Raw genomic sequence first — 10916 nt, forward strand, 5'->3', positions numbered from 1 at the left:
TACTTTTCATGATTTCCAAACACATAAGTTTTATCAAGTTCAAGAATAGTGGAATTAAAACTTTCAAACTTACTTTTATTAATAATATAACAAGGTAGTTGATCAATCTCAAGAGATATGGGACTCCTAAATAAAGTCAATACTTCTCCAATCCCATTTTCATTAGTAGCACAATTAATATTGTCAAGTAACATAGGACCATCATCTAGAGCTTTATCATAAACATTTGCTACGCAAAATTCTTTAGTACCATGCATTTCGACATCAGGCACAAACAAAGCATTATCATAAGATTTATCAAAGTAGCATGGATTATCATAGATAACAGTAGCATAATTATTCTCACAAGTTTTACTCATAGGTAATATTTCAAGAGAATCCACAGGAACATAACATTCAACCTCTTTCGGTAAGCATGGAGGACAATCAAATAGTGTAAGAGATAAAGAGTTACTCTCATTAGAAGGTTGGCATGGGTAGCTAATCCATTCTTCCTCCTTTTGTTCGTCACTCTCCTCTTCTTTTTCATCCAATGAGCATTCAGGTTCATCAATTTCCTCCTCTTTTTCATCCAGTGAGCTTTCAGGTTCATCAATTCCTTCTTCCACAGGTTCCTGCAAATTGTGAGTGCATTCTTGTGCATTAATGTGTCTCTCTTTATAATCAAGGATATACGGATTCCTACTGTAGCATTCCATGCAAGAATTAAGGATAGTAGAGACATAATCTTTAAGGTCCTTACAAATAGCACAAGTTTCATAATTCTCAACCATGAAGGATTCTATCTCGGAGGCTCCCATAAATAAGACAAATTGGTCTACCTCTTCGAACCCATAATGAATATAGCAATTCCGATTATAGTTATTAATTAAAAATTCCTCACTAAAGCCACATTGAAATTTAAGATGTTTAGTATCCTGTTGAGAGCAACAGTTTATATCATGGTGTCTAAGCAAGATTCTAGCAATTGTATTCAATTTTTCTATCATAGCACTCATTATTCTACCAGTTCTTGATTCTCTATAATTATTATAACATTCTATAAGCTCCAAGTAGGTTGTAGGTTCTCCCATAATAGCAGTTTTTTATTTTTAGATTCTTCAAATTTTTATGGATTTTCGGGTATATGAGGAAAGTAAAACAAAACTGAAATAAACTAGACAAAAGTAAACTAAGCAACTAATACTAGACAGAAATAAACTAAGCACAAATAAACTAGACAAAAGCAAACTAAGCAAAACAAAATAAAATAAAACAGAGAGAGATGTAGAGTGTACTCCCCAGGTGAACTTACGGCGCCAGAAAACAGTCTTGATGACCCACAAGTATAGGGGATCGCAGCAGTCTTCGCGGGTAGTAAAACCCAAAGTTATTGATTCGACACAAGGGGAGGTAAAAAATACTTGTAAGCCTTAACAACTGAGTTGTCAATTCAGCTGCACCTGGAAAAGCGCACTAGTAACATGGGTGATGTGAAAGTAGCAGTGATATGAGAGCAGTAGTAACAGTAACACAGCAGCAGTAATAGTAACACAGGAGCAATGGCACCAGAAGATAGTTGATACTACTTCCAATGACATGTAGAACAAGTATATGATGATGAAATATGGACCGGGGTTCCCAGCTATCTACACTAGTGGCAACTCTCCAATAACAAGTGTTGGGTGAACAAATTACAGTCGGGCAATTGATAGGATTGAAATAGCATTAAGACAGAATATCAAGATCATTAATCATGTAGGCATGTTTTCCAATTATAGTCGTACGTGCTCGCAATGAGAAACTTGCACAACATCTTTTGTCCTACCAGCCGGTGGCGGCCGGGCCTCAAGGGAAACTCTTGGATATTAAGGTACTCCTTTTAATAGAGTACCGGAGCAAAGCATTAACACTCCGTGAACACATGTGATCCTCACATCACCGCCATCCCCTCCGGTTGTCTCGATTCTTGTCACTTCGGGGCCTTTGGTTCCGGACAGTGACATGTGCATACAACTTGTAGATACAATCTAAGCAATAATTATAGAGCTCAAATCTAAGATCATGCCACTCGGGCCCTAGTGACAAGCATTAAGCATAACAAGATTGCAGCAACAATAACTTCATAAACTTTGTAGATAGACAATCATAACGTAACAATCCATCGGATCCCGACAAACACAACACCGATTACATCGGATGAATCTCAATCATGTAAGGCAGCTCATGAGATCATTGTATTGAAGTACATGGGGGAGAGAATACCAACTAGCTACGGCTAGAACCCGTAGTCCATGGAGGAACTACTCACGGAGCATGATGGAGGCGATGGCGTTGATGGAGATGGCTTCGGGGGCACTTCCCGTCCCGGCGAGGTGCGGAACGGAGAGTTCTGTCCCCCGAATTGGAGTTTCGCGACGGTGGCGGCGCCCACGGAGTCTTTACGGAGTTTCGTCAAAAGGTACGGTGTTTTTAGGTCGAAAGGGGTTAAATAGGCGAAGAGGCGGCGCAGGAGGGTCGACGGGGTGGCCCCACCCTAGGCCGGCGCGGCCGGGGTCCGGCCCGCGCCGCCTATGGTGTGGTGGCCCCCGGCCCTTCTCCGACTCTTCTTCGGTGTTCGGAGCCTTCCGGGAAAAATAGGAGGTTTGGCGTTGATTTCGTCCAATTCGAGAATATTGCCCGAACAGCCTTTACGGAACCAAAAACGACGAAAAACGAGGACGGCATCGTGGCATCTTGTTAATAGGTTAGTTCCGGAAAATGCATGAAATCATCATAAAGTGCAAGCAAAACATGTAAGTATTGTCATAAAACAAGCATGGAACGACAGAAATTATGGATACGTCGGGGACGTATCATTCATCCCTGCATATTTCAAGAAGACTCAAGCATCTAAGCTTTGGGATGCCCAAGGCATCCCCTTCTTCATCGACAAATTATCAGGTTCCTTCTCTTGAAACTATATTTTTATTCGGTCACATCTTATGTACTTTACTTGGAGCGTCGGTGTGCTTTTGTTTTTGTTTTTGTTTGAATAAATGCTTGTGTGGGAGAGAGACACGCTCCGTTGGTTCATATGAACACATGTGTTCTTAGCTTTTAATGTTCATGGCGAAGGTTGAATCTTCTTCGTTAAATTGTTATATGGTTGGAATCGGGAAATGCTACATGTAGTAATTCTAAAATGTCTTGAATAATTTGATACTTGGCAATTGTTGTGCTCATGTTTAAGCTCTTGCATCATATACTTTGCACCCATTAATGAAGAAACACCTAGAGCTTGCTAAATTTGGTTTGCATATTTGGTCTCTCTAAAGTCTAGATAATTTCTAGTATTGAGTTTGAACAACAAGGAAGACGGTGTAGAGTCTTATAATGTTTACAATATGTCTTTTATGTGAGTTTTGCTGCACCATTTCATCCTTGTGTTTGTTTCAAATAACCTTGCTAGCCTAAACCTTGTATCGAGAGGGAATACTTCTCATGCATCCAAAATCCTTGAGCCAACCACTATGCCATTTGAGTCCACCATACCTACCTACTACATGGTATTTCTCCGCCATTCCAAAGTAAATTGCTTGAGTGCTACCTTTAAAATTTCCATCATTCGCCTTTACAATATATAGCTCATGGGACAAAATAGCTTAAAAACTATTGTGGTATTGAATATGTACTTATGCACTTTATCTCTTATTAAGTTGCTTGTTGTGCGGTAACCATGTTTCCTGGGGACGCCATCAACTACTCTTTGTTGAATATCATGTGAGTTGCTATGCATGTCCGTCTTGTCTGAAGTAAGGGAGATCTACCACTTTATTGGTTAGAGCATGCATATTGTTCGAGAAGAACATTGGGCCGCTAACTAAAGCCATGAATCATGGTGGAAGTTTCAGTTTTGGACATATATCCTCAATCTCATATGAGAATACTAATTGTTGCCACATGCTTATGCATTAAAGAGGAGTCCATTATCCGTTGTCCATGTTGTCCCGGTATGGATGTCTAAGTTGAGAATAATCAAAAGCGAGAAATCCAAAATGCGAGCTTTCTCCTTAGACCTTTGTACGGGCGGCATGGAGGTACCCCTTTGTGACACTTGGTTAAAACATGTGTATTGCGATGATCCCGGTAGTCCAAGCTAATTAGGACAAGGTGCGGGCACTATTAGTATACTATGCATGAGGCTTGCAACTTGTAAGATATAATTTACATAATACATGTGCTTTATTACTACCGTTGACAAAATTGTTTCTTGTTTTCAAAATAAAAGCTCTAGCACAAATATAGCAATCGATGCTTTTCCTCTGCGAAGGTCCTTTCTTTTACTTTTATGTTGAGTCAGTTCACCTATTTCTCTCCACCTCAAGAAGCAAACACTTGTGTGAACTGTGCATTGATTCCTACATACTTGCATATTGCACTTGTTATATTACTCTATGTTGACAATATCCATGAGATATACATGTTACAAGTTGAAAGCAATTGCTGAAACTTAATCTTCCTTTGTGTTGCTTCAATACCTTTACTTTGATTTATTGCTTTATGAGTTATCTCTTATGCAAGACTTATTGATGCTTGTCTTGAAGTGCTACTCATGAAAAGTCTTTGCTTTATGATTCAGTTGTTTACTCATGTCATTACCATTGTTTTGATCGCTGCATTCATTACATATGTTTACAATAGTATGATCAAGGTTATGATGGCATGTCACTCCAGAAATTATCTTTGTTATCATTTACCTGCTCGGGACGAGCAGGAACTAAGCTTGGGGATGCTGATACGTCTCCGACGTATCGACAATTTCTTATGTTCCATGCCACATTATTGATGATATCTACATGTTTTATGCATACTTTATGTCATTATTATGCGTTTTCCGGAACTAACCTATTGACGAGATGCCGAAGGGCCAGTTGCCGTTTTCTGCTGTTTTTGGTTCCGGAAATCCTAGTAAGGAAATATTCTCGGAATCGGACGAAATCAAGGCCCGACATCCTATTTTTCCACGAAGCTTCCAGAACACCCGAGAGTCGCCAGAGGGGGGCCACTGGGCCCCCAGATGACAGGGCGGCGCGGCCTAGGGGGGGCGCGCCCCCTATTGTGTCACCGCCTCGTCGCCCCTCCGACTCCGCTTCTTCGCCTATAAAAAGGTCCCTGACCTAAAACTTCGATACGGAAGAGCCACGGTACGAGAAACCTTCCAGAGCCGCCGCCATCGCGAAGCCAAGATCTGGGGGACGAGAGTCTCGTTCCGGCACACCGCCGGGACGGGGAAGTGCCCCGGAAGGCTCCTCCATCGACACCACCGCCATCTTCATCAACGCTGCTTGTCTCCCATGAGGAGGGAGTAGTTCTCCATCGAGGCTCGGGGCTGTACCGCTAGCTATGTGGTTCATCTCTCTCCTATGTACTTCAATACAATAATCTCATGAGCTGCCTTACATGATTGAGATTCATATGATGATGCTTGTAATCTAGATGTCATTGTGCTAGTCAAGTGGATTTTACTTATGTGATCTCCGGAGACTCCTTGTCCCACGTGTGTAAAGGTGACGAGTGTGTGCACCGTGTGGGTCTCTTAGGCTATATTTCACGGAATACTTATTCATTGTTATGAATGGCATAGTGAAGTGTTTATTTATATCTCTTTATGATTGCAATGTGTTTTGTATCACAATTTATCTGTGTGCTACTCTAGTGATGTTATTAAAGTAGTTTATTCCTCCTGCACGGTGTAATGGTGACGGTGTGTGCATCGTGTAGTACTTGGCGTAGGCTATGATTGTGATCTCTTGTAGATTATGAAGTTAACTATTGCTATGATGGTATTGATGTGATCTATGCCTCCTTTCGTAGTGTGAAGGTGACAGTGTGCATGCTATGTTAGTACTTGGTTTGGTTATGTTAATCTGTCATGCACTCTAAGGTTATTTAAATATGAACATTGAATATTGTGGAGCTTGTTAACTCCGGCATTGAGGGTTCGTGTAATCCTACACAGTTAGTGGTGTTCATCATCCAACAAGAGAGTGTAGAGTCTAGCATCTATCTATTTATTATTGTTATGTGATCAATGTTGAGAGTGTCCACTAGTGAAAGTATGATCCCTAGGCCTTGTTCCTAAATATCGCTATCGTTGCTTGTTTACTGTTTCTTCGCATCTGTACTTCCTGCAATATTACCACCATCAACCACACGCCGACAAGCACTTTTACGGCGCCGTTGCTACTTGCTCGCATTTATTCATACCACCTGTATTTCACTATCTCTTCGCCGAACTAGTGCACCTATTAGGTGTGTTGGGACACAAGAGACTTCTTGCTTTGTGGTTGCAGGGTTGCTTGAGAGGGATATCTTTGACCTCTTCCTCCCTGAGTTCGATAAACCTTGGGTGATCCACTTAAGGGAAACTTGCTGTTGTTCTACAAACCTCTGCTCTTGGAGGCCCAACACTGTCTACAAGAATAGAAGCACCCGTAGACATCACCTACCATATCTCTTTTTTGGTTGGCTAAGTGGGGGCAGGATCCAGGGTCGTTATCCTATTCGGATGAGCCACGGGCCACAATTGGCGTGTTGTTTGGTTGGTCGTGATGCAATTTGTGCACCGGTTGGGAAACAAAGCCCAGTTTGTTTGGTTAGTTGCGCGTCGTCTATTTTGGCTCTACTCATTCATTGTATAGTTGTTTGGTTGCACACATCACAATCTCATACTCTCACCATCGTTTAAATATGGTGAGATTACCATGCCATTGCATGTTACATCTGATCATACTGGATTCAGAACCACAAGATCCTGACGATCACGATGACCAGGAAGATGATGATGAAGTCTTTCACCCTAATCTCGCGTACCTCCAGTGTTGTTAGTGATGTAGGCATTATTACAAGAACACTCATTGGCTCGGGTGCTCCATGTGCTAAGGGCAATGGTTGTTCCATTGCTTGAATAGCCATGTCCTAATCATCCAAGAAGCTCTGGTACTCTTCTTGCGCCTCTTCCAATGTTTCATACGCTATGTAGCTATCGCTGGAGTAGCCATTGACTTGCTCTTGGTAGATCCTCCATGAGTTGTAGATACCTGAATTCCTTCCTCGGAAGACCACATACCACTAGCATGGTAGAACACGAACAAGTAAGGTTGTTGATCGATCACAAGAAAACAAGTCATAAGATAGCAACACAATGTTGACATCCCATCATAAACTAATAGGAGCATCCATGATCATTGCAAAAGTGGATCAGAAGTTCATTTTACACTACTATGGTGTAATCCTACAACCACAACAAAAGTTGCCTTCATCCTAAAACCGCAAGTTCACCATCACATGAAGTGTTAGTATGTACCACATCATCATAGTTACGATCCATAAGAAGTTTTGAAGCCCTAGCTAAACCAGAAGGTACATCATCATCATCATCATCATCATTGATAGCTCCAAATTTCGATGCTTTTTACTACAGATTTTCCACCATTTATCACTCTGTTTCATTGGGTTTTTATTGGATTTTGTGTTTCAACTAATGTTAATATCGCAATCCAGGCGAAGCCTTGTTTTGAATTATGTATTTCATGAAACAGTCATTTATGGAGGATCCGAGGATATTTATGAGCTGATTGCAACAAAATAAAGACATTTCTTTTAAAGTCCAAATTCAACCTGGCGAAGCAGAAGGTTTAGAGAGTATCCATACGGGCGGGGCCGACCAGGAAGAATCATCCAAGTTCTTCGCTTGAAGGGAAAAAGAAAGAGGAAAAAGAGGTATCGACCAAGAAAGAGAGAGAGAGAGAGAGAGAGAGAGCTTGTACGTACGAGCGTTGCACGGACAACTCGGTATATACTTTGACTTCGTCGCGCTCATCTTCGTCTTCACCCCGGTCATCAACGACTTCAACCATGAACAAATCCATTATCGTCGACTTCGGAGGAGTCTACGCTGTCATCGAATCCGAGGGAACCAACATCGTCATCGACCACTGAGGCTTTTTCATCGACATCTTCTATCGGCTACCTCAGCCGTTGGGACTTGACCTCAACGTCCATCGACTGCGTCGACTACTTTCGGGTATGCACCGCCTGACTTCACCATCGCGACTCCATTGGCTTCATCGTCCGGTACATTGACTGCATTGTCAGGTCAAACTTCAACAATGATCGTGAATCCATAGACTCGCCGGTAACCCGTTCTTTCTACGTATTATTTCATTCATATATGCAATGACCTAATTGATATAACATTCAATTACCTGACTATCAAATGCATAAACACGTTTTTTCCTCGTTAGTATATTTTAAAAATAATTTTTCTTGGATGTTAATCGCTTACTGTAATTCATCTTCGTAAACAAATTTCTGCTACAAGAGAATTTATTTGTTACGATAGGCATGACCATTTACTTTGACTATAATTATGGTATTGAAAGAAGTTTTGTACTTATGCGATGAGGCCAAGGATTACTACATGGGACAGAAATCAAGTTATTACTAAATTTATTTTCTATGGTTATATAATACTGATCCGGTGCACCTCCGGGTTAGTGGATTCATTTTCTATGGGTACAACTGGATTTATTTTCTATGGTTATCTAGCACTGACCCGATGAGCTTCCGGGCCAGTGGATTCATCTATATGGTGGTTATTGATTTACTCATCTACAATACTACCCAATGCATTTCCGGTGGATTCATTTTCTAATGGTTGTTAGTGGATTTATCTTATATGTTGATATAATACTAACCCGATGCACTTCCGGGCCAGTGGATTCATTTTCTAATGGTTGTCATTGGATTCATTTTCTAATGGTTGTCAGTGGATTTATATTCAGTGATTACCAGCGAATTCATCTTATACAATACTACCCGATGTACTTCCGGCATCTAAATGCTGACTCGATGCATTATTGAGTCGCTGGATTTATTTTATATGGTTATCAACGGACTTTATCTTTAATGGCTTCATGTTTACTAGACCAATGCACTGTGGCCACCACACAAGGTCTTCACTATTTCGACTCCTCACTTTTAACTATGCTCGGGGGCTCCGCAACTTCTTCATTGATGACTTGGTGGCGTCTACTTCCGCTACTAAAAAATTACTTCAAGGAAGTCGACAAAAAAATTCTTCAAATAAAGAAGATGAAAAAATAGAGATGGAAAAATATTCGAGTCCACTGACTGGTCATTTATTCCAATCGCATACTCCCTGAAAAATTACTTCCGGGAAGTCGATGAAAAAATTCTTCAAAGAAAGAAGACGACAAAATAGAGATAGAAAAATCTTCGAGTCCGCAAACTTGTCATTTATTCCCATTGACAATATCGGCGGTGTACCCGAAGACAATATAGAAGAACCCAATACATTCGGCTATTGTATCACGCCCGAGAAAAATAGAGAAGAACCCGAAAAATGGGTCGTTCCATCAGCCGAACAAAGGCACTCGACAATATATTCTCAGAGCGCGTCCGCCGCGGTAAAAAATCTGAATCTTGTGACTTGTAATAAGGTCACAAAGGTAAGACCCCAGGATCCATGTGTGGCGTGGCATCGCACCCGAATACGCTCTCTCATTTTATCCACATCAACAAATGTGAAGAAGATCCCAGCGGACGTGTTGGGTACCCGATAACTTATCTGAAATTCAGTTTTCGATAGTCCTAAAGAGGCACGTCCTGAATTACGCCAGTATCCCAGGTTCGAGTCTGGGGACTCGAACTTGAAGTAGGTTTATGCGGATTTGCCACAAGAGCAATTAACTGGTACCTGATCCGTCAGATGAACCAACCTCATTTACCAATATCCATGTACAATATAGATGTCGAATAACAATAGCAATGGCCTGGAGTAGAAAAAATCAAGAAGAAACGTCAGGCTTCAAAGATTCAACCCGATTCTGCTATCCAATATCCCCATAGTAAATAAATCAAGGCTTTTAGACTCAGCTCGACTCAGCGACTCAAGTGGAGCCTACTCCCATCGCGAGCACATGGATTTCATCAAGTCCTCCAACAGAACTCGACAATTATATCAAGTCCTCCAGAAGGAGTCGATAAAAAGAGGGGCTGCCCCCAGAAATATAGTTAAGTTCTTCATCGAGTAGTACAACTTGAGTCTATATCTAGGTGCAAAAACCTGCCCATAGACTCGGGGGCTACTCCCATCGGTAGCGCTGATCGCGCACCCGATAGAAAAATAAATTCGAAAATCGCCGATAGCGTCTACGTCACACATGATCTACGACATTGATCTGATGTATTTCTGAATCAATGACTGATACGTCTCCGACGTATCGATAATTTCTTATGTTCTATGCCATATTATAGATGATACCTACATGTTTTATGCACACTTTATGTCATATTCGTGCATTTTCTGGAACTAACCTATTAACAAGGATGCCGAAGTGCCGATTCTTGTTTTCTGCTGTTTTTGGTTTCGGAAATCCTAGTAACAAAATATTCTCGGAATTGGACGAAACGAAGACCCGGGGGCCTATTTCGCCACGAACCTTCCGGAAGACCGAAGAGCATACGAAGTGGGGCCACGAGGTGGCCAAACCACATGGCGGCGCGGCCAAGGGGGGCCCGCGCCGCCCGTGGTGTGGGCCCCTCGTTAGCCCCCGACTCTGCCCTTCCGCCTACTTAAAGCCTCCGTCGCGAAACCCCGATGCGAAAAACCACGATACGGAAAACCTTACCGAGACGCCGCCGCCGCCGATCCCATCTCGGGGGATTACGGAGATCTCCTCCGGCACCCTGCCGGAGAGGGGATTCATCTCCCGGAGGACTCTACACCGCCATGGTCGCCTCCGGAGTGATGAGTGAGTAGTTCACCCCTGGACTATGGGTCCATAGCAGTAGCTAGATGGTTGTCTTCTCCTCATTGTGCTTCATTGTTGGATCTTGTGAGCTGCCTAACATGATCAAGATCATCTATC

This window comes from Lolium rigidum, chromosome 6, assembly GCF_022539505.1.
Source record: "Lolium rigidum isolate FL_2022 chromosome 6, APGP_CSIRO_Lrig_0.1, whole genome shotgun sequence".
Classification (NCBI taxonomy): domain Eukaryota; kingdom Viridiplantae; phylum Streptophyta; class Magnoliopsida; order Poales; family Poaceae; genus Lolium; species Lolium rigidum.